The 25,608-nt window shown below is 40.1% G+C and overlaps 1 protein-coding gene across 6 annotated transcripts in view; it reads right to left on the bottom strand.

Annotated features, from left to right (window-relative positions):
- tmem121aa (transmembrane protein 121Aa) overlaps positions 1-23,744 on the bottom strand; it is a 345,702-nt gene extending 321,958 nt beyond the window's left edge. For all 6 annotated transcript variants that reach the window (XR_005631297.1, XM_039741730.1, XM_039741728.1 and 3 more), the window contains exon 1: positions 23,443-23,744. The gene's annotated coding sequence lies outside the window, so the exon portion shown is untranslated. The remainder of the gene's footprint in view (positions 1-23,442) is intronic.
- Between the last annotated feature and the right edge of the window lie 1,864 nt (positions 23,745-25,608).

Below are 25,608 nucleotides of genomic sequence, written 5' to 3'. Positions count from 1 at the left end.
GAGGTCGGTGCTTCACGTCACAAACTATTTCAGAGATGTGTGGCGCCTACATCTGCTCAACACCAGAGATTTGGCTCTGCCTTCCTCTAAACACAATATGAGGAGGGTCCCAAAAAATGAATCAGTCAGCAGCACAGGAGTATGGGGTAGTTTTTGAATATGCCGCTACGTATTGTATGTCTACAGACCGGTCAATCAGTCTGCCGAGTGGCAGTGTTCTGAACTGATTGAGTGTACATTTCTGGAGTTTACTCTACAGCAGGTCACTTGGGTGATTTTTCTTTTCCACACCACCACCTCAGGATGTCAAGAGACAATGATGATCGTGGTTTATTACATTGACAGACTTGATTATTAGGAGTTTGTTCTCTGTTTTGTTAATTTTGTTAATCAGCGATATTACATCAGACTGGTAAGGCGTCTAAGGGAGCGCATCAGGAAAAAATATGTCCAAAGAAGCAACGCACACAAAACTGGTGTTCTTCACCAGGGACCTCATGTATAAATGGTGCGTATGCACAAAAATGTTGTGTAAGCCTGTTTCTACGTTCAAATCCTGATGTATAAAACCTAAGCTTACACGCAAATTTCCACAGTAGTTCATACCCCGGCGTGCACAAGTTCTGCGCTTGATTTTGCAGACTGGCGGAACCCAGCGTCAAAGCAGTGCTACTGTTCCAGTGTGGTTACTCTTTCTTTTTTAGATCCACATCCCTGACGTGGCTTTATAAATACACTGAAATTAACCGCATATTGTTTATTAGTTTAATGCATCTGATTGTAATCAACCTGTAACGATATAATGGTCCACGGAATGACCAAACTATTCTAAATACCATAGCTGCTTTAGCATTGTTACTCTTTCTGCACCTTCTTTTTCTTCTTTCAGCTACTCCCATTAGGGGTTGCTATAGCGGATCATCTTTTTCCATATTACTCTCACTGCACCACTTGGAGCAGCTGAACAGAAAGAGAATTATCGGTAAACAGCATCAAGCACACGCTGCCTCATGCCATGCTCTCTACTGAACCGCTCTCACACGGCAAACACTTCAAAACCTTTCCTGTACGGACCTGACGATTCAAAAACAGTTTCATCCCAAAAACTATAAATGCAATCAATCAGTCCATCAACCTCACCTCATCCACCTTACTGTAAACTTGCACTACAGTTATAATATTACACAACCTGAGCCACTTTATAAAGTGTGTATTTACATATGGTGACAATAATATTTTTAAGATGAAATGCTGCAAAATATGTTTATTATACAGATAAAACTTTAACTTCATATAAATAATCTATATTGTTAATAATTAAACTGTGAGGACACGGTGTCGCTGCGCTAGCAAGGAGCTGGCGCTCCGTTCATGGATTGTTCGTGCCTCGCGCTGTATGCTTGGTGTGACACTGGAAGGACAGAATAATTAAACATGTACTACGAAGATATTTCAATGTTCCTTAAAAAGTTTGAAGAACCGGCATTCTAAGCTTACAGATGGCTTAACGTCTATTACAGAGCTCATTGTGTGGCGAGTGGTTATTTGGAGAAAGAAAAGTAATGACATGAATTGGGGTTAGTACGTTTGAAAGAGACAGTACTGCTCCAATAAATTATTTCATCGAAAGTCATGCACAATCACTGCACCACCGTGTTCCCATGTTTAATAACATGCTTTAACTCATGAAAATGATATCAAGTATACTGTACATCTCAGTATTTTAATTATTCAGAGAGCTGTAATATTACAAATGTAATGGATTCTGTGTCCTGTAGGAGGAAGAGAAAGCATGGAAGTACGGAGTGATTCACACACATAGAGCACATAGAAGATCAAATTAAAAAAAAACAAATAATTTAACGTGCTACTTTATTTACGATGGGATTTGAGAAACTAGTAAATTAAACGGTTTTAAGATGAAGTTTATGATGTTCTACTTTAATGACAAAATAAACTATGTGATTAAAGTGGAAACTTTGAGATTTCATGCTTTTTTCCCCACTGTGGGTCTCTGTACCCAAATAAACTTTCATATGACACTCAGACAGTGGGCTACAACTCGCCTTTTCACGGCGACTTTGATATCTGACAATTTCTTTTTTATTTTGGGCACTGTGCGACTTTGTGAACTTGAGCTTTCGAGTTTGTCTGACACTCTATGTCACTCGCTCATCTTCTTTTTGTTGTTTATACCACTGTTTAAACAAATAGTACGTTTTTCCTTGCCTCCACTTGATATTCGCTGAACTTCTTCTATTTCCCCCCATGCTTTTGCCATTGTCTTTTCACGGAATGCTGAGCTTAAGGGCTATTTATATTGATTTGCATATTCAAAGTGTTGTAATTCTGGGAGGAGACGGGGCGGGACAGCAGGCGCATGCACATGCGTTACTTTTCATGCTGACCTGGATTTATGTAGCAGGAGAACGTGGAAGATGGCGTTCGCACAGATTTATGCATCTGGATTTTTTTGTGCGTAAGCCACATGTTATAGTGTGAATTCTACGCACACCGTTATGCATGAGGCCCCAGGACATCACACAGTGCTCCAGCACTATTTTTTAAGTAAAATCCTAGAAAAGACAGTCATTATGCAGCTAAATGACCACCTCAATAAACATGCCATTCTTGATAAGTTTCAGTCGGTTTTCAGAACAAACAGTACAGAAACTGCACTCATTAAAGTAGCAAATGACTTGCGAGGTAAATGCAGACAGAGGCCGTTTTATCTTATCCTCTTAAATCTGAGTGCCGTATTTGATACCATTGATCACAATATTCTTAGAAATCACATTAGTGAATGCGTGGGTCAGTGTGTTAAATTGATTTGAGTCCTACCTAAATTTAGGGGTAACTATTGACTCTGCCCTGAATTTTAAATCACATATTAATCAGATTACTAGGACCACATTCTTTCATTTAAGTAATATAGCAAAAGTTAGACCTTTTATAACATTGCAAAATGCCGAGAAATTATATGCTTTTGTTTTCAGTCAGCTAGATTACTGTAACACACTCCTCTCAGGACTACCCAAAAAGGACATCAATCGATTGCAATGAGTGCAGCTGCTAGAATCTTTACTCGGAAAAGAAAATCCGAGCACATCTCTCCAGTTCTGATATCACTACACTGGTTACCTGTGTCATTTAGAATTTACTTTAAAATAATGCTTATAGTTTACAAAGCCTTAAATAATCTACTGTATATCTCAAAATGTCTTTCACCTTACACTCCAAATCATAACCTTAGATCTTCAAATGAGTGTCTACTTATTACTCCAAGAGCTAAACTTAAAAAAAGTGGTGAGGCGGCCTTCTGCTGTTATGCACTTAAAATTTGGAATAGCTTACCAATAGGAATTCGCCAGGCTAATACAGTAGAGCACTTTAAAAAACTGCTGAAAACACATTCCTTTTAACATGGCTCTCTCATAACTTCAATTTAGTTTAATCCTGATATTCTGTATACTGTATGCATTTAATTATCTTTTTTTTTTTTTTGTGGCTCCGAAATCCATACTAACTCCTACTTTCTTTGCTGTTCTTTTTCTGGTTTTCAGTGGTGGTGATCTGTACCACCATGATGTCCCTACATTGATGGATTAAAGGCAATAGGTTCACATGACCATCTTCATCAAGTTCTTCTATGTGAACCCTGAATACCATGAGGACTGATCATTTATGTTAGGTAGAATGCCTAGAGGGGGCTGGGCGATCTCATGGCCTTAAACCCCTGCAGATTTTATGTTTTTTCTCCAGCCGTCTGGAGTTTTTTGTTTTGTTTTTTCTGTCCTCCCTGGACATCAGACCTTACATTTATTCTATATTAATGAGTGTTCCCTTATTTTAATTTTTATTTATTTTGTCTTTTTTCTCTTTCTTCATCCTGTAAAGCACTTTGAGCTATGTCATTTGTATGAAAATTTGCTATATAAATAAATGTTGTTGTTGCACACTCCACATTAACAAACCAAAAAACAATGTGCTTGTTACTTCACATCTCCTGTATTTGCCAGATCTCAATCCATGAGACTTTCTTTTTTTCCCTGAAATTAAAACTGAGAATGAATGGAGATGATTTGCTACCATGGAAGCAATCCAGGAAAAAATACAGTAGGCTCGGTCTTGAAGGTGACTAAAAGAGGATTGCTCTAGGTTTTGTAATAAGGTTTGTTTTAACAATTTTTTAAATCTTTCTGTCCAACCCCCTCATACATTAGGTTCCTACTTAACCCCACAGCATTTGGATCTACCACCCACCAACCCAACCGCATACACTGGGACTCACCTCCTGCAAAATGGCATAAATTTCACTTCTCTACATGCCCAGCGCCCAATGTATGGTTGCATGTTCCAGTCAATGCCATACATTTGTCTCCTGCATCCATCTTACATCACTACCCAAGAGCAGCTTGTCCCAAAGTTCCCTCTACCATCAACTGCAAGGCAGTGTTAGTTACCGTATATACTCGCATATAAGACGGGTCTTGAAACCCAAAAAATCAATCATAAAATCAGACCCTGACTTTTACACCCGTTCAAAAAAGTGACACTTAAATTATTATTTTTTTACATCTTCTTGCTTTCTCCAATCTCGCACCAGTCTCTCAGACACATTGAATTTTGTTGCAATTTCTTTTGCCACTTCAACTACTTTTAATTTAAAACCAGCTTCATATTTTCTTCTGATCATACGCTCCATCGTAGATAAGGGATGCTCCTACGATAAAGGTGTATGAGGGTGTGAGATATAAAAAACACAAATCAGTGCAAATGTCGCTTCAAAATAGTTCAGGTATTACCGTGTGGTCATGTAGGCACAATACATAGAAAACAAAGGCAGTGGGCTCTGTGGTTACTCTCTCAGGTGGGCGTTAGCATGTCATAATCTCTTGGACTAATAGTGTGAGTTTTCCAATTCTGACTGATACGACCAACATTATAAAATACGGGAAATTAAACGGCAAAATCAAGCCCTGACTTATATGCGGGAGAACTTAAACGCGAGTGCATACTTTAAATGGTACTCACCTGCCTCACTGCTCTGTTAAAGTATCTTCCATTTCTTGTTTCTTACAATTTACTTGACTAGGAATTCTCACCTCTTCATTTTTAAACAGATTTTCACCTTTATTTTATAATTCTAATGCCGTTTCAGCTAGTTCTCAGCATACTTGCCTGCTCCTTTTGATGCGAATATTACCAATCTGGTCAACTTAATGTTTTGTTTTTTTTCTAAGTGATTGAGTCACTATTTAAAATACATACTAAAATACATTTTTTTAATTTAACAAATTTTAGATATTTCTAAACACATGCATCACATGTAAAGAGTTATAACAATTCATCACTCACTGTTATTTAAAAAATCAAAAATACAATCAATCAAATAAATCACTGGCGCAGTGACCTTAAACAACACTTAAAACTTACACAGAGAGCTAACAACAGGCCCAGTTCTTTCGGCTTCTCTATACTGATCAGATCAAGAGGAGTCAACCAGAAACACTGGCGGGTGCCTGATGTTGAGACAGAAAGGAGCGAATGTGGTGCAGCAACCAGGAAATGTTCTAATAATATTAATAATAATTTATTTATATAGTGCCTTTCTACAGAAGGTATGGAAAATAACAAAGTATATTAACATATAAATATCAAGACAGATATCAGATATCAAGAACAACAAGCAAGAACCAAATTCACAAAATGAGAATGTGAAAGTTGAAGAACGCCTGCAAAAACTACTAACATAACCTTGTGTTAAATTTTCCTAACAGGCAGAGACAAAGATGTTCATTTTAAAGATAATCCAATACATGGGTGCCCAAAGCCATTTTCCACCATCTTATATAGGTTTGTCCCAAAGATAATATATATATATTGTGATGTAACAGACTGCATTGTCACTTTCTTGAGCTGGACGAGTTATGGAGAAAACACACTTTCACTCAGAAAGAAGTCAGAGAAATGCTGATCAGCTGTGCTAACACCAAAGTCTCATATCCCACAGTAATAAAAACCTTTCTAAGCAACTGATTGACAAATACAACCTAGGTTGGGGTTCTTGTATCTTACAGACCACTCGATGGACTTTTGGCCCAGCCCCCTGTAGCTTGACAGCTCTGAAGATGACGCCTTTGAATTCTTTGAATTGCAGGAAAACATACATGTAGTCAAGTGTCTCTTGAAGTTTATTAAGTTTGCTGTTTGCTTTTTAAAGACTCCTAAATTGTTTCTACAAGTTCAAGAATGAACTGTGATTAAAGTTTTGCTTGTACAACCTCATCGGCTATTTCACAAATGGAGCAGCAATAATATTATGCTCAACAAGTCCTTCTTCCCCCTGATCCTGAAGAAAACTTGCATCCTCGATAGGTAATAATGAGATACGTTACAAAAACTGACTCCTGCAGATGACCCAGAGTGTTTACAATTTACTTTGAGCAAAGCACCAGGATGATGTGCTAGGGAAAAGGTGACATCTTAGCCAGGTTGCAAACTGGAGATGCACAGAAAGCTACATGTAATATTCCCCTCAACAGGATGGATGGTTATGATTTTATGAAGCAGCAAATTCTCTTACTAAACTGTGCAAGTTCTGTAGCCATCATAAACTTCAAGTCTAGCCCGTTTATCCTCATTGTCGATTAAGGGCTCAGGATTTTGTGAATCTCATTCAGAGCTTGATTTACAATGTACCTGTACAATAACTCATAGAGAAGCTTGGTGTGGATAGGATGCTAGATAGAATAAGTAACACGCTGTTTGAAAAGATGTTTGGTCTTTTATTGATTTAGTCAGAAAACTGGAAGAGACACAACCTTATTGAGTAGAGAAGAGTTATCCTAGACTGACATCAGGTCTCGTCCTCAAAGGCCTAAATCACTCCCTCTGTAACAGGCAGAACCACTGGCGCAGTGGTGCTTTGTGTGCCTTAAACAGTATTGTTAAATAACTGAACAATACCATAGGAGAAGTTATGATGAGATGGACTGCACTCCTGCTTTCACTTATAAAGAAAACACACTATCACTTAGACAAAAGTCAGAGAAATCCTAGACCAGCCATCCTCAAGTCTCATATCTCATGGTAATAAAAACCTTTCTAAGTGATTGGTTGACTAATTCAAGCAGTTTAAACCCAGCCTGGGGTTTGTGTATCAAGCACACCTCTCACCGAGCTTGTGGCTGCATCCCTCTGCTTTTATTTGATATTTTGTTTTGTATTTATTACTTGTGTAACTATTAATTTTGTTATTTCTGTCTGTACATGTATTATTTACATGTTGAGTCCAAAGGGGGCGGGGCCTCCTGACACTGCAAAGGACTCAGGCTTTCTTGGCTTCCTTTGTGATTCTTCTTGTAGGGTTTGTGCTTTTGTTTCAACAATATTGGATTTTTGATTGGTTAATTTTTGGAAATTTATTGTATCAGTGTTGTTTTTTGTTGAAAACTGATGTATTCCCTCAGGTTTTTTGGCAAATATTTGCATTTTCTTAGACCTTTGTTCCATTTAAATTACCAAAACTAAAATAAACATATTCTATAATGCTTTGCTATTTTGGGATACATTTTTTTACAGTTGCCCTTACCCCTTTCAGGCAAGAGTAGTTTTTGAAGTTTGTAGATCTGAAATCATAATACTTTTAGGACCACTTCTTCACATAGGGGAGCAGATGTGGTTTTCATGTCGTATTGAACAGAATGGAAATCCGAGGTTCAGAGTTAGAATTTTCACGTAAACATCTAACAAAATCAAATATCTGAGTCGGAAAATTTTGATAAAACAATGATAACCAAACTGTCCATGTTGCCCTTTCAGCTAACACAATTGTATAATGGGGCTGTGCTGATAGGTAATATTTTATCAGCAATGGACGATTGATTACTTACATGCTGATGATTTGAACCACATGCTTAATACCCAGGCAAATGGATTCCGAATAATTATACCAGACAACGAGGCTGTAAACACACTTTAAATACTTCTTTAGCAGGAAGATACAAATCCGATTACATTTTCCCTAGAAAGATGCAAACTAGCAAACTGACAACCTTCACTATTGTGAGGTTCTGTGGGAGGAGTGATGTACTGTATTATTAAACAAAGACAAGAGAGACAGAGAATGTACTATAAATGCTGCAATTGTGAGAGTACCAGTCAAAGCTGGAACTTTACTTTGATCAATCTGGATGTGCGAATCAAGACTGGTGAGATAAAACCCTGCTAAGATTGTTCAATCAACGCTCACATTTTTCTATATTTGTGAAAGACTGCAGCTTCTCATGCCTCTGAGAAGACATGAGATTTTGAACATAAACACCCATCGAAAATCACGTTGCAGCAGGTGTTATGGTCGATGTCTGCTGGCATCAAGTGTTTTTGGAATTAATAAGCCCTCAGTGAGCCAATGCATTTGGAAACATAATCAGCTCAGTTGGAGCCATACATCAGGCTTCCATGGCCGAGCAAGTGGTGGTTCGTGTATTCCCATCACTCACCCAAAAGGAATTTGTTAGAGGTTACTACAACCAAAAGGGATGCCACTTAATTTAACACCAGTCTATAACTCTCTATTTTCTGTACCAAGTGCTGTTTTGGAGGAGATGATGTTTTTGATCATGTAACATCAATGAACGTACATTTCCGGCGCCGCATCCGAGTGGCAGCCTTTCCAGCAGCTCCGTATATGACTTTATCTTTTTACCTTTTTATCTCTATTTTTCTCTATCTCACTGATCACTTCTACCACTTTCTTTTATGTGGAATTGCTCCCTGGACACATTTTACACATTTTTACTATTTTACTATGTGAATTTCCCCTTGGGATTAATAAAGTATCTATCTATCTATCTATCTATGAAGGTTGACATAGTACTGTATGTGCTTTGGCAAGAAATATACTTATGTTTTAAAACAACACTTCTGAAAGAATGAATAAAGCAAACATAATGTATTCACATAAATAATATGAAACAGCTATGGTACCATGATGTTGTACAACTCCCACTACCAACAATTAACAGCCACTGAGACGAGTCTTAAGCGCTAGTGCTAGCAGAACTGGCTAAACATGAGTAGTCTGTTGAATTATGTTTTCACATATGCAAGTTTGACATTTGTGAATCTTCTGCAACAACAAACTAACTGCTGAGTCAACAAAAAATTTTAGTTAAATCATTTGACTTGCCAGGAACATCTGCTTTGAAGCCAAAGTGTTGTCATATAGGCAGTTTTGAATGAAGCATTTCTGGACCTTGTCACAGTGCGTTGCTGAAAATAATGATGACACCCTGTGGCCAAACTGGAAATTACAGGAACAAGTTGGCTTACTAAGCTGAAATAGTGATGCCCCCTTTGATTTGAGCCCCTCGCTAAAATATACCATTTTGGTTTGGTTTTATGAATTTTCCTCTCATGACTTCCAAATCCAGTAAAGATGGCTGGAAAGTTCTTTCACAGTGAGCATTAGTATGAAAAATTAAGTGGCAGGAAGCCTACAGAAATTATGTGAAATGCCCCAATTTCAAATTTGTGTGCACATTCTACAGTTTTCATCTGGAAGTAAACCAACATGTTAAGTAGAGATATCAGATTAATATCGATCCATGTGTAACTTCAGCAAAGTGGGTAAATATGATGAATTATAAATGATTTTCAAGTCTGCGTAGCAGAATCTCAATGAACGCAAGCCAACATCCTCTCCAAGAGAAGGGCAGGTGGTGGGATTCAGGTATGTAAGACTTAAGCTGTGCTGCAGAATTAACTAAAAGCCACAAACAAGGACACGAGGGTACTCATAGCATCACGCCATGCCTGGAATGAAGGTCACAGAGTTTAAAATGGATGTGGACTTGAGAGGGTCACACATGGGTAAATAAACTGACCAGTCAGAAATATCCAAAAACACAGCAACGTGAGGTTCAAACACTTCATTTTTCCTTCTCTGATTCATCCATTGCTAAAGAAAATGGGAGGTTTTTAAATATTGATAACCCAAAACCGTGTCAGCTGCTGTGATTTTCACAAAAGATGTCTTCTAACGCAGGTCACATGATTGGCAATGGTACAGCATCTGTCAATGGTAAACAATACGCTGATGCTCATCCACTAAACGACATCCGTGGAGATCGCAGTATAAATGAATAGACAACAAATAAAAAAAAAATTCAAAAACTAAAGAAAAATAAAATGAAGTATGACAGAAGGTTACCCTTTATACCCCACCAATATTCAAGACTGACGGAATAACCTTGGTTAGTGTGCAAATTAAAGTTCTAATTGTTTAAGAAAATTAGCTACTGTTTTAGATTGCTGAGTTCTGGTCAGCGATTCAATTTATGATGACAGGTCGGTAAGACTTTCAGTTTTGACTTCGTTCTATGATATCAAGCTATGTCCTCTCATGCATTTTTGCTTATTTTCACAAGTTACATACATACTAGCTATGCTATCCATCTAAGATGGCTTAAAACTGAAGTACAGTCAGCCCTTGTGATTCATGGATTTACAATTCACACATCCGCCTATTTGCAGGTTTGTCATCGATAATTAAATGGAAATTATTTTTGTGAGATTTTGTACGCCATCTTTTCAGGTAGCAACTGTTAAAAATATTTTGGTAAAAACATGTATCATTTTGTACATTTTAACCAGATGAATGGTTTATTGTTTTCTTTTTCCCACAGTTGTTTGTCACATAGCTTGCTGTTGTCTACAATCAGTCACTGGTGGGAAGTTGAGTTTGAATATTCAAGATGTTCTTTTCTCTACTTGGCCACCATTACAAACTACACGGAGTAAGTAGCATTTTTAAAAATATATTGTTTTTATCTGGAGTATTTCTTTAAGGAGTCGACAGTACGGTATTCCAAGAAAAAAAGCAGAAAATCAGAAAAGGTTTTGCTGAAGCTACGCCAGCAGCACAAAGACTCTTTTTTGTGTGTTTTATATACGAGGGACGTTCAAAAAGGTTCTGCACTTTTATATTTTCGCTTGAAACAGTGAAGGCAGGAAGAGTAGTAATTGAGCATTGAAAACTTGCTATGACGCTGGGAAAACTGCATTGCAAAGGTAGGTGACTATGTAGAAAAGTGATGTCATTTGTTTTTGAAGTTCTTAATAAACAGAATTAAAAAAAAAAAGTGTGACAACTTTTTGAACGTCCCTTGTATATATATAATTCAACTGTTTTGTCTAGAATTTGCGAAATAATTGACTATGTTATTACAAAGTCTTGTGGACAACAGTGCAGTATTAGCAGATGGAGGGTGGTTCCATAATGTATTCGCACATTTTGTGTATTCACAAGGGTCCCTAACCCCCGTGAATCACAAAGGATAACTAATTAACATAGACCTCATGTTTTTAATTTGATTTTTTTTATTTGTTTAGTCCGATGTAAAAATACACACCTGATTCTTTTCACTGCTTGTTAAACTGACCACTCCTACAGTCAAAAAGGTTTTGATGGGAACTTGTGGTGGTGGTTGTGGTGGCGGTAACTACCACATTGGCCTGGCCAGGTGACTCTAGCCTAATAGTGTTGGGAATCTGGTTTCCCAGCATGTGCTTCGATTTATTGTTACTTTCACTCATCCGTTGCCCACCACAAGAAATTATGGGTTATTAACATTACAGCTATAAACTTCATTCACGTGGCGTAGGCAGAAGCAAGAAAGTCGCTAGCACTCTGCTATTTCCAGTGTATAACATCAGACAATAGAAGAGACCTCGAAAATCATTTTTTTTTACCCTTATTTGGTATTTTTATTATCATTTTTGATTTTTTTAACTTCTCTTCTACATGTTACATGTTTCTTCCTCCCTCCTAGTAAACTGACAGACACATTCTGATATGCAGACACAGATGGTCAGGCAGTATTGAGGCTGAACCTTAAGTAGTCTTTGTACAGTGCTGATTTCTAAAACACCCAAAGATTAGCTCCTGTCTACTCAAATACGTGAATCACAAGTCTTTACCATCTGAACTTTATAGCCAATGTTTCTTGGGTCTGAATCAGGTCAACATGGACGCTGTTAGTATCGTTGTATCACTGAACACCAGAGATTCAATTAGGATTCTAGTCAATGTGTACTAGGACCAGCCTGCTTCCTATCATACCATCAAGAGAGGGGCTGCTCAGTGCTGTCTTGGCTAGAAGACACTCAAAGATGAATCAGGGTCTGTTTGGCTTTCACATCAATGACTGGAAAGTGAACAGGAATTCACAGAATCACAAAGCGAAACAGCAGACACAATAGGGACAAGTCAGGGATCAGATGAATCCACTCTTCACTTACAATTAAACATGAGCATGGTGGGTATCCAAAATTTTGACTCCTCAAACAAAACATCAGTACATCCAGTGCTCCAAGGAGAATCGCACACAAATGAACTTGGACTGTGGCAAATTAAAGAAGCACTATGATGATGAAATATGGACACATCACAAAGGCCCAGAGTCCAATCAACAACCCAAAGAACAGAGGTATGGCAACTCTCCAACAGCCAAGAACTTGATGGTCCAAGCCAGTGTCACCAAGACCATAAACACCCATTGATGGTGTCGAGGTGGCATCCATACTGATCACAGGCTTTAAAAGGCCAATCTGCTTTGGCGCTCACAGCAGGTAATCAGAGAAAAAAATGTCACAGAAAGCTATTGTCCTTTCTACTCCCTGACAATGCCCCAGTGAAAGTCACTTTATTAGCAGCTAAACACAATTGAAAAAATGTTTCAGAAAAATGTAGTTTTGCGTACAATGCCTGCAGCTGGAAAATGGTCAGAATATTTCCCCAGAATTTGACCAAGCAATGCCTGCTGTGTTCACAATTTATGAATTGGGATGAGCACTTGAGACAAAAAGCAGAGACGGGGAAGGCTGGCTGTTAAGAACCTCCAAAGTGTTGGCTTGGATTTAATGATCGAGGTTGCCAAAAAGGCAGTGAGCGCGCCAGAGAACTTCATGTATGGCTTGGTTATTGGCTCACTTCCCCCTCTGCACACCTCACACATTATTCAGGAACGTGGGAGTATTTTGGCACTGCCAGGTGACAGAAGTGCATTAAACAGTCAGAGACCACTTAATATTTTATACTACTACACACAGCAGTGTGTGACGTGAGGTCTCTGATGTTGAAATACTAAAAGCTGCAGGGTACATTCACTGAACATCACCCACCATCTGCTCTGTTTAACTGCACAAAACCTACAGAAAACATGAAGAGTGGTTGAATGGGGCTTGTCACTGGCAGAGGCAGCCTGCTGCTGGGGCTATTGACAGCAGTAAATATCTGGCACTGCCTTGAGCAGCAGCAGAAGAAAAGGCCAAGGCAGATTTTCCCTCACCTGTTCACACATCTGAGTCTGCAGTTACAAAGTCAGCTTTTACCATTGGTGTTTCTTTGATAGGATGACAGGGGGCTTGAGGCTGTCCCAGAGACAAAAGACATAAGACATATCCAGGAGGAACATGGACTTTAGGGCAAAAGCCAGCAACATACAAGGAAAACATGCAATTCATAAACAGATAATGGGCAGGTGGAAAACTGAAACCAGATTTCTAAAGGGTGGCTAAACACTGCACAACTGGGGTGCCACAAGAACAAACTTCTACATATCTAGGATGAAGGTCCTCCCATATCTACCTACACATCTGTCTGTTTTACAGCACTTATCCTATCTCCATCTACCTTTCTATCTACATTATGTTATATTGTGCACTTCACATCAGTCATATGGCACCTTTGATATCTGTCCACCAACCTATGTATCATATATCCTTTTATCTGTTGCTTTTTATATAGTCTCTTTCATAGATTCTATTTTATAGTTCCCCTTATATCTATTTTATAGTACCATTATTATCTCTCCATCTATCCTATAGTGTCTTTCTTATCTATGTATTGATCCAATACACATCGTCTTCTTTTTTAAATACGTGTATTATATAGTGTCGTTCATATATAGTTAATTTCACCAGTCTGCTCATAGAGTGCATTCCATATCTGTCTCTACTGAGAGATACTGCTCAAATAAGATCAAATCCCGATAATAATAATAATAATATTTCTTTCCATTTATGTAGCGCTATTCTCACTGCTCAAAGCCCTCTCCACTCAGGGAGGACTCCGGACCCGAACCCAAACCCAGAACCTCCTTACTGCAAAGCAGCAGGGTTACCACTGTGCCTCAGCATCTGACCTGACCACACACAGCAGGCCTGAGGAGGATAAATAAGGAAAAGTGTCTGGAAATTCAGGAGGCTCTACTGGGAACCCCCTCACAGTAGTAGGTTATTTGAATTGAGTCATCTATTTAGCTATTGGCATTATTTATTATTATTATTATTATTATTATTATTATTATTATTATTATTATGTGTCATTACAAATGTATAATTCTATTAAAGATTTTTGAACTTATAAAGTCATGTATTGCTTTTGTTACTTTATATTCGTCTCAAGGCACAGTCATAGAAGTCAAGCATTTCATACTGTGCTGTATGTATAATTTGTATGTCTCTCTATTATTAAAAAAAATTTGCGACAGAGAAACACTTTCATGTCATGCGAGACGGACAAATCACGTCATACTTACAACCTTTGGAAGCAAGTCCCGTGATACACATGCAGAGCAGTTTAGAGACAATGGAAGTAGGAAAATTCGAAAGTCTTAGAAAAATGAGAGTAAAGATCGCATTAGTGCAAACAAATGGAAAATATTATTCAGTGAAATAAAGGAACAGCGAACAGAAATCACATAGTGGAGTGACCATGTCTCCTTGAAGTGCGTTCAGCCCCCCTCTTCACAATGCGTGGTGGGGGAGGGTTGGCGAGCGATGTGCAGATCACACGGCACAGCAGCAGCAGTAAGCCAGCAGCTGATCAAATAAAGAGGAAGTAAAAAAAAACACTGTATTTCTTTCCCATTATATCATTGTTTAAGAAGGGGTTTCGGAGGAGCAGCCATGTCTCCTTTGGGTGCATTCAGCCCCCTTCTTCACAACAGTGCATAGTGTCGGGGGATTGGTGAGCGAAGTGAGCAGGGGACGAAGCCCCCTAGTGACAAATAAAATTAAATTGACTTCATTTGATACATTAAAAAAGAAAAAAAAAAAAATTTCATGAAGTGTATGAGATTGCGTTGGTCTGGACATGTGCAAAGGAGAGATGCTGGGTATATTGGGAGAAGGATGCTAAGGATAGAGCTGCCAGGCAAGAGGAAAAGAGGAAGGCCTAAGCGAAGGTTTATGGATGTGGATGTGAGAGGACATGCAGGTGATGGGTGTGACAGAGCAAGATGAAGAGGACAGGAAGATATGGAAGAAGATGATCCGCTGTGGTAACCCCTAATGGGAACAGCCGAAAAGATGAAGAAGACTCACTTTTTCATATGACTGCATTTTATATAGTAAAATTCATACTGATTTTGTAGTGCCTTTAACAACTATCTTTTTTTATGGTGCCACATCTCTTTTTCTTTCACAGAGTGCCTTATATATCTATGTATCTATTACCATATACAATACAATACAATTTATTTTTGCATAGCCCAAAATCACACAAGAAGTGACACAATGGGCTTTAACAGGCTCTGTCTCTTGACAGCCCCCCAGCCTTGACCCTCTAAGAAGGCAAGGAAAAACTCCCAAAAAACCCTTGTAGGGAAAAATGGAAGAAACTTTGGGAAAGGCAGCTCAAAGAGAGACCCCTTCCAGGTAGGCTAGGCATACAGTGGGTATCAAAGAGAAGGGGGTCAATACAATACAATGCACAGAACAGAACACAAGTAATCCTCAATACCATATAAGAGTAAAATAAAAATATTACAAGTACAGAGTGGAATTCAACAGTAGATGACATCACATCATAGGATTTGTTTAGAGTCCTGGGGCCTCATGTATAAACGGTGCGTACACACAGAAATGTTGTGTAAGAACTTTTCCATGTTCAAATTGGAAATGTGTAAAACCTAAACTTGGCATAAAGCCACGCACATTTCCACGGTACCTCATACCCTGTCGTACGCAAGTTCTCCGCTTGGTTTTGCAGACTGGCGACACCCAGGGTCAAAGCAGTGCTACTGTTCCTGTGTGGTTTATCTTTCTTTTTCAGATCAACTTCCCTGACGCGGCTTTATAAATACACTGAAATTAACCGTATATTGTTTATTAGTTTAAGGCATCTGATTGCAATTAACCAGTAACAAAATAAAGGTCCACAGAATGGTCAAACTATTCCAAATACTATAACTGCTTTAACATTGTTACTCTCACTGCACCTTCTTTTTCTTCTTTCAGCTGCTCCCGTTAGGAGTTGCCACAGCGGATCCTCTTTTTCCATATTACTCTCACTGCACCACTTGGAGCAGCTGATCGGAAAGAGAATTATCGGTAAACAGCATCAAGCACACGCTGCCTCAGCCATGCTTTCTATTTGAACTGCTTCTCACACGGCCCCGCTGATTCTTGTGATCCCCCATTATATAGTGCCTTCCACGTCAATATTTATACACCGAAGTGTAACTGATATCTACCTACATATTTGTTTGTTATAAAGCACCTTTCCTAGATAATGCCATGTCCCTCCACCTATTATACTGTATATAGTGCCTTTCACACATTTTCTTACTTTATATATAGCTTTTCATATCCCTTATATTGCCCTTTATCTGTTTATGTTATATAGTTCCTTTCGTATTTATGCTATGACTTATACAATATAATGACTATATATAATATAATGCTTTTAATATCCATCTCCTAACCCTGTACTGTACAATGCCTTTTAAATCTACACATTATATAGCACCCTTCATTGGTCTTTATTTTATATAGAGTCATTCTATTACATAGTTGCATTCATACTGTATTTGCCAACCTATTTATCAATTATTCAGCACTGCTGCTATAGCCTCTTTTATAGCTCTCTTTCCTATATAGTGCCTTTTACTTGCCTTTACTTCATACAGTGCTTTTCCTATCTTATTTGTCCATCATGTAGAGTGCCTTTCATATCTTTATATCTGTAATGCAGTTACTTTCATAGCAATCTATTTCATATGTTATCTCATTTATATGATCCTTCATCTGTTTTTTTTATATAGTGCCTTTTTTATTTATCTCTTTGTATTCCATTACATGTTAGCCATGTCCTTTTTCATATTAGCTGGATTTCTCTTTTCTTTTTCCCCATCTTTGCTGTTATCTCAGACGCTCTCACAGATTAAAAGCTGCATCTATTAGATTCTTAATGGACTCCACTTACCCAATGGCTTTTCATCTCTTTTTTTCGTAATCTGTTTCTTTTTATTTACTGGCCTAATTGCTGCCTTTTTGTTTTTTAAACCAGACCTTTTAAAACACAGTTTGATGGTGAACTTGATAAAGGCAATACTGAGAATCGAAATGAGATGAATCTGAACAGGGTATCTATGTAGGATGGCGTGACAGCTGATACATCCTTTGTGCTCCTCTTAAATGTTTGCTTTCAGGTACAGCACAACACTTTAGAGTCTGCTGTAGATCACAGGGAGACACACCCCTTTTGTACTGACCACTAAGTGACCCAGCCACAGGCCACACCCAAGGTGACATTATCACATCAGTCAAGACAGGTCATATAAATGGGGTCATCAGCACCAACGTGGGTGAACATGTGATGTGACAGTGGACAAAGCTGCTCTGCAGCGGTGTCGGTGCCAACTAAACATGGCCTGGCCAAAGATGGTCCTGGTGACAGGAAATGATACCGACAGAAGGAGAGGCAATCTAAAGGAGCGATCAGAGAAATTGACTAGCAGTATATGGCACAGCATACTAAAAAGAGAGAAATACACAAAACATCCAGGAGACACAACAACCCATACAACTGTACCGGGGCTACATAATAGTAATAGTGTTGTCAGTGTTCATACCACGCACGTCTTGTTTCTATCGTCCCATTTGCTGTTTGTGTTTGTCAGTGAATGCCGTCCCCGTAAAGGGGGACGGATGATGGAAGGAGACAGCAGCCCCAAACCTGGAAAACACCAGTTTACAATCAATCAATTACATCCATCACAGGACTATAAAAACAATCAAGAGGGAACAAGGAGAGAGAAGGAGACTTTGATTTTGAACGACCACAAACCATCTGTACCTGCTGTATTCCACATCGCGCATTTCCATCCATTTTGCTTTTCATTCTGCCGGACTCGTGGTCAGATTCCATCATCCACCATGCGCCGAGGATACACGGTGAGGCTGTTCCATTTTGTTCCGGGAAATACAAACACTCCATATGTCGGTAAACCAGTCATCTGCATTCAGGACAATTGTTACTTGGACTCAAGTTCACGACCGTTCATTTCCATATCTAATTCATTTTTGTTATCCGTGTTGTTTGTTATATGTTACAAGGGCAAGGGAGGGTTTGTTATATTCATATACGAGTGCTTTGGTAGAGGGATATATATATATTTATTTATTTTGCAATTTTTTCTGTTTCATTTAATACAATTTATTGGTTTAAGTTTACATATGTGCTTTTCTTTTGTGCTTATATTTACACTGTCGATTGTGGGGAAAAATTTTATTTGTTAGAGGTACGGCTTGATATTTAGATTCAACTTCAGTAATTTATCCAGGCCACAGGTCTTGGAGGTGTAGCTACCGGCCGGGTAAGGGGTCGGCCGTTACACAACAATGGAAGCAGCTTGTTTTGTCTGGTCTGACCTTGTCAGCTTCCATCTAATGACAGCCATGTGAGGAAAGCAGCGGCTAGTATGAAAACTCATTGGCAGTGGTCTCTGCAGTGATTTCCAGGCATGCACTAGATGTCCTGACACAGCTTCCGCTGACTGGCTGTGTCTCTAAAAAACATGACACACAGCCAAATTCAATGAAGTGTTTCGAGAGGCTAGTGAAGAATTCCTTAAGCTCTTCACTACCCAAAGTCCTAGATCCATTACAGTCTGCATATTGCTCCCCTAGATCTACAGATGATGCCATCTCCTTGTTCCTACATACAGTACTGGCCCATCTGAACAACAAGAGAGGAAATTATGTGAGAATATGATTTAGAGACTATCGCTGTACATTTAACACAATAAACCCCTCTAAGCTCATAAACAGGCTCTGGGACCTGCATCTGAGCACATCATTGTGCAACTAAATTTCTAACTTCCTGACAGGCTGACACCATGTAGTTTGAGTGGGAGGCCACACTTCATCTTTCTCAACACAGGGGCTCCACAGGATTGTGTGCTGAGTCCTCTGCTGTATTCCTTCTACAGATATGACTGCATGGCTGCACATGACTCGAACAGCACATGACACAGCTGCGGTGGGCCTGATATCTAAGAACAATGAGAAGGCCCACCTGGATGAAGTGGAGAGTCTGTCACACCTGTGACAGTACACCAGCCTACTGCTGAATGTCAGCAAGACTTTGAGACAAAACAGCAGAGGCACTACCACCCCCTCAGTATTAACAGCACTCAAGTGAAGAGGGGGAACAATTACAAATACCTCAGTGTCCACACCACAGACCTGGCCCAAACACATCAACACCTTGGAAAAGAAGGCATTGCAACATCTATACCACCTCAGGGATTTCAGACTGCTCTCCCATCTACTAAACAACCTTTACACATCCACCACTGAAAGTATCCAGACAAGAAGTATTACTGCCCAGTTTGGGAACAGCAGAGAGTGGAGTGGTCATCTGAGGAAATGACTTGGAGTTCGCCGTCAAGCTTGTGGGACATCTACATCAAGCGATGTCGGACCAGGGCAAAGAAAATCATCCATGACACCAGCCACCCCATCCACAGACAGGTAAACAGTACCGCTGTCTGATGACCATGAGAGACACTAAGGAGGAGCCTCCATCCACAGTCCATCTACATCCTAAACAAAGACAGTGTCTTAACTACACAATGCGCTAGTGTCATTTCTCTTACATGAAGGTATTTACAGCATTAATATAATACTATCCTCATACACATTGATATTTATGGATGTTTACCATTTAGTGTCTTTTATATTCTCCTCTTCTAATGCACAGTCTGGGAGTTCAGTACCTAACTCAGCATTTCTCCAGATATTGGGCTATGTATAATTGTATTTGACAGCTAAAACTAGACTGGATTTGGTGTGAGCCAAGTGCTTTTGAGATCAGGTACAAAAAGTTGTTGAGGGGATTAATCTCCAAATCTGTGAGATGGAGCTGCCCAGAACCTGGGGCCAGAGGCTTGTACCTGTGATCCTCATATGCAGCACAGCAATCTGGGAGTTGTCTGCTTTACAGTGGAGCTCTGCAGCTGAATCATTTGTGTTTTTTAGGTCTGGGAGGAATATTTATGGAGTCTCAATTATAAATCATGGAGATGCATTAGGCAAGCCATTTACACCTGACCCCTGCCCCTCAGCACGTGACAGAAATTCATCCTGCATCTGTCTTGTGGAGAGGAACAAAATGCTGAGGGTTACAAAAACAGAGGGATTGTAATATTCTACCAGGACACGGATGCAACAGGCTGATGCTGCTGACATGTCCAGTGCCACCTCATTAGCCACAGGAGATTAGTGGCTCAAGGCGGACAAACACCCGAAAGGTGGACTGTGACTTTTACATTTAGTGACAAAGCCATCTGGTACATTTCTTCTTAATCAATGGACAACAAATCCACTTCTTAAATATTACATCTACACATACTACACACTACAATTAGAACTGCTGAAACACATCTGTTTGGATAGCAGAAAGGGTTAAATGGATAGGGATGCTCAGCGCAGGCCAGGCCAATCGACACAACATCAGGCAGGCATGAGCAATAACTAGCACTGAGCAAGGAGGGGGGAGCACAGACAAGAGAGGTGGAAGGCACTATATAAATGACACAGACAGAGATAAGAGGCACTATATAAACAACAAGGACAGACAGAGGTAAGAGGCACTGTATAAATGACATAAACAGATGTGAAGGGCTTTAAACAAATTATAGATAGAAAGGTGCTATATAAATGACAGACAGATGGAGGTGAAGGGCCCGATATAAATGACAGATCAACAGCTATTAAAGGCATGATGATAGATAGATAGATAGATAGATAGATAGATAGATAGATAGATAGATAGATAGATAGATAAACTGATAGTCAGTATAAAAGGCATTATATCACAGACAGATGGACAGGTAGATAGATAAATTTGTGCATTGTCTTTCATAACTAAGACACTGACAGTTAAATTCTCCATGTAACAGATAGATACATATGTGAGGCGCTATATGACAGGTAGATAGAGCTTGCCCATCCATTTTCAAACTCACATTATACACTTGAGGAGTACAGGCAGCTGAATTCTATCCAGACAGCACAGGGCACAAGGCAGGGCCAGGCCATACAGGAGGATCGGCACCCACCAGGCACCCTCACACACACACACCCACAGTCACTCTATCAGGTAATTTATCACAAATTACCTAAAAGGCACAGACAATTTGGAGCAAACCCTGAATGTCACATACATCCACAAACATCATGAGAGCCTTTCTATTCATTTTTAATGATGATCTTAAGGCTTCTCCAAGTTTTAAAACGTACTAAATGGTAATGTAACATGCGTTTAGTCTAAAATCGAGGTATAGCCAGATGGCAGAGCTGCTGAAGTAAGAAAAACCAAAAACTCTGGTCTGCACAGACCTCTGGAAAATGTAAACCTTGAGAACCTGCAATCTTTGGAAAAAACAAAATCAATCTGATGGAGGCCCAGCGGCCAGCAAGCCCAGGCAGTTGTAATGGACAGACTGTCAGGCAGCTGCTAAATGGAGCCACATCTGAAAATCCCAGACTGAAATGCGGATGAGTGTTTGAAATGAGGGGCAACTCGTGCAGGTGAGCACAGCTACAAACATGAAGAGCCAATAAAAGTCAGATGAGAACTGCAGATCTTGGAAAGTCTGGGCTTAAATGATAACAAATGAATATTCAATATTCAATTAACTGTTTGCTTGGTTTAAAACAGTAATAATAATAATAATAATAATAATAATAATAATAATAATAATAATAATAATAATAATAATAATAATAATAATAGGACAGAGAATAAAGAAACTAAGAGGAAAACAACAAAGCCCTCTCATACCAGGATAAGAGCCGAGGGCACTGCACACAGCCAACACACTACAGGCTGCCATTCTCCAGAAGTTAAGACAATGTGCCCGTAGCTATGGAAACATTATTTCTGCACATATGCATTTTCTTCCATACTGTCCTTAAACTGACATAAGTCCCTTTTTTCTTCACAAATAAAGTTAAACAGACTCAATGAGGACATTGGGCAGTGCTGAAGTGCCAAAGACTGCAGAACAGACAAACTGAGACAAGTTTCCAATGATTAAGGTGCCAGTTTTGAAGAAGGAACAGAAAAAGACAAATGCTAAAAATAGACGTCCATCGCCACATGCTGACTACAATAGTCTGTGATTACAGGTGAACTTCAAACTACAGAATAACAAAAGAATACATTGAATACACCATGATGAACAACGAGCAGACACTGCACAGGCTTATTTTACGTAAAACGAAACTGTCCATAGTTCTAATGCTCAAAGAATGTTTGGTCTTCATTCTCAACAAGTACCATAATAAGATCATTTTCGAGGCTGCCGGAGCAGTCATGCCCATCTAAAATTAATAGAAAATGTAAGACACTATTATTGTAAGGCAGCTTGTCAGGGGCATCTCCTCCAGTCCCCCGATGTATGTAAGTAGCAGCGGCTGGGGTCCACAAGTCAATGCAAGCTTGCCAGGCTCAGCGATGGGATTCCCCCCAGCAATGTCAGCTTGTTAGCAGCTCTTGCACATTATAGGCCCCTCCACTGGCCACATGGAGGTCGAAGCACTCTTACCCTGACCCAGTTACATTAAGTATTTGCAATATTTATCTACGTAATAAAACGGAAGGTATAATTAAAAAAAAAAAAAAAACTCATGCCTTGTTTTCCTCCGAAAATCACAGCCTCTCAATTGCAAAGTAAGAAAACAAAAGCCCCGGCAACTTCGGTGGAATCAACATGTCAACGACCACATCATCTCCCACATTCAAACAAAATTGCATAACAGCCGAATCCCAAACACCCGAAACACACACACACAAACACACACCGCCCCCCGTTTACATCTCTAACAGGCGTCAGCACTCACGCGGTGTCGGGGGACTACGAGCGGAGTTTAGAGGCTGAGGCTCATTTCGCTAATTGCAGCTGCCCTCCGTTTCGCAACCACCCCAACAAACCAAAACCACCCCCATACCTTGTCACTACGGTCGCCTGACTCGGCGTTGTCGCTCGCCGGGCTAACGTGCAGCATGCGACCACCCCCTTGTTCCGAGTGCAAAGCGGCATTTTAAAGCGCAGCTCCCTGGCGCTCGCACTCCCACCGTACCTGACGGAGGACCGCTGTCCGTGGTGCTGAATTCCGCCGCCTCACAGCTTTAACTTAGGAGATGTCTTACAATCCCAGGCTCTGAATCTTCGCAAACCCGTGAAACTGGTGAAAGCAAAGGCGCTTGCACGTTGTGTCCGTAGTTTTCCCCCATAAAGCGGACGGGTGGGTGGACATGAGCCAATCCAGCCGTGTGCCGGTGTACCCAATGCGGCGTATTCCCTTTGGTCGCCGGCGCGGCGTTCCGAAGCTGCTCGCTGACAGTGTTAGTTAACTTCTGTGAACGTCTCCGGCAGCCCTTGCTCGGCCGCTCTCTCTCTCTCTCTCTCTCTCTCTGTCTCTCTCTCTCCCATACCGCCCATACCCCCCTCCTCCACGACTCTTAGCTGCTCCTCTCCTCCCTTTTTCAGAAGAAGGCATAATTTATTGGCAATTTGCTTATGTAGAGAGACTGTCAGATTGGGGCTCCGCTCTCCACAGCTGTACACTCTTTCTGTTTTCCTTCCGAAGCCGCGAGCTAATTCACCCTCTGCATTCCGTCGGGGAGATTGTACTGTAAAAAAAGAACGTGAAGGGTAGTGGGGGAAGGGAGTAGGGCTATCGAGGTTTAGGTGGCAGGGTCACTCGATGGAGATGAGAATGGCGAAACTGCTGAGTAAAATGGATTTAAGCTGGAAAAGGGATATGAGCCCGAATAAACTCGGCTCAATGAAAAGCGATGGCCCCGCAAGTCCTGCCGAGCCGCGCGCACTCGCGCTGTGCCAGCGGCCAGAAGGCTCAAACTAAGCGAGGAAGCTCGCGAATGTGCCCGACATAAACTCGGACAGGACAGTGAAAGTTGCACAGTAGGAGGTGAGCTGGGGAGGAATTTAACCACGAATATGGACAATCCGAATACGAGCTATCACACAATATGACTGACAGGCACTAAAATATATGACACACACATAGACAGGTAAAAATGAAAGTGCTATATGAGACACAGTCAAATAAAGGCAGACAGAAACAGGCATATCAAAGGCATTATATGAGAGACAGCAAAAATCTGAGAAATTGATCAGGAGACAGACAGGCAGGAAATTTACTATATAAAAGATAAATGGGCAGGTAGAAAAACATAAAAGGTATTATAGATATGTATGTATATATATATATATATATATATATATATATATATATATATATATATATATATATATATATATATATATATATATATATATATATATATATATATATATATATATACTGTATATATAAAGACACTATGTAACTTAGATATCCAAATACAGAGAAGACATAAAATACAGAAAGAGAGATCAATAGACAGACTGAGAGGAAAGTCACTAAGTAATATGCAAGCAAGCAAATGTGGTTGGCATTATATACACGAAAGGCACTATATTAAATAGATACACAGAGATATGAAATTTACCTTATAAAAGATACACAGGCTGACAGGAACATATGAAAGGCACTATATGAGATAGACAGCCAAAATCGTACTGACAGAAAGATGGCATATTTACTGTACAAGAGACAGATGGTGTAGAATGAGCCCCGGACACAGACAGACGGACAACGTTTTGTCACCCAACACACACATTTATTACTACTAATATTTACAAGTTCAAGGTGCACAACCCAGTGCCTCTGAACCAATCCCCCAAAGTCCAGCCCTCTCTCTCCAGTGCTTGCCTTCTTCAGGCCGCCTCCACTCCTCTCCAGTAAAACTCCTGTCTACTTCCGCCCAACTCCAGTCTTCGAATGGAGGGAGGCGGCCCCTTTTATACAAGCCCAGATGGGCTCTAGGTGCTTCCCGACACTCCTCCGCAGACATTCCCCTGTGTGGCGGAAGTGCAGGCTGCAGGTGTCCCCAGTCTTCTTCCCCCCAGCACTTCTGGGTGTGGCGGAAGTGCTGAGGTCCAGGACTCTCCAGGCACCGGGGCGCCGCCTGGCAGTAACCATGGGCCCCAACAGGGTTGAGCTTCAAAGCTCTGCACCCATGGTCCCCAATGCAACCAGGGCGGTCGCTCCCTCGTGGTCTGAAGGAGGCAAAAGCCCTCCACTGGACCTCTTGGGTGTCCCGGCTGGGTACCACCCCCAGCCGTGAGCCACAATAGTCAGGTAGGAAAATAAAAAAAATACAGATATGAAAGGCACAAT

Source organism: Polypterus senegalus, chromosome 18, assembly GCF_016835505.1.
Source record: "Polypterus senegalus isolate Bchr_013 chromosome 18, ASM1683550v1, whole genome shotgun sequence".
Taxonomy (NCBI): Eukaryota; Metazoa; Chordata; class Cladistia; order Polypteriformes; family Polypteridae; genus Polypterus; species Polypterus senegalus.
This window is presented reverse-complemented; position numbering and strand designations above follow the sequence as displayed.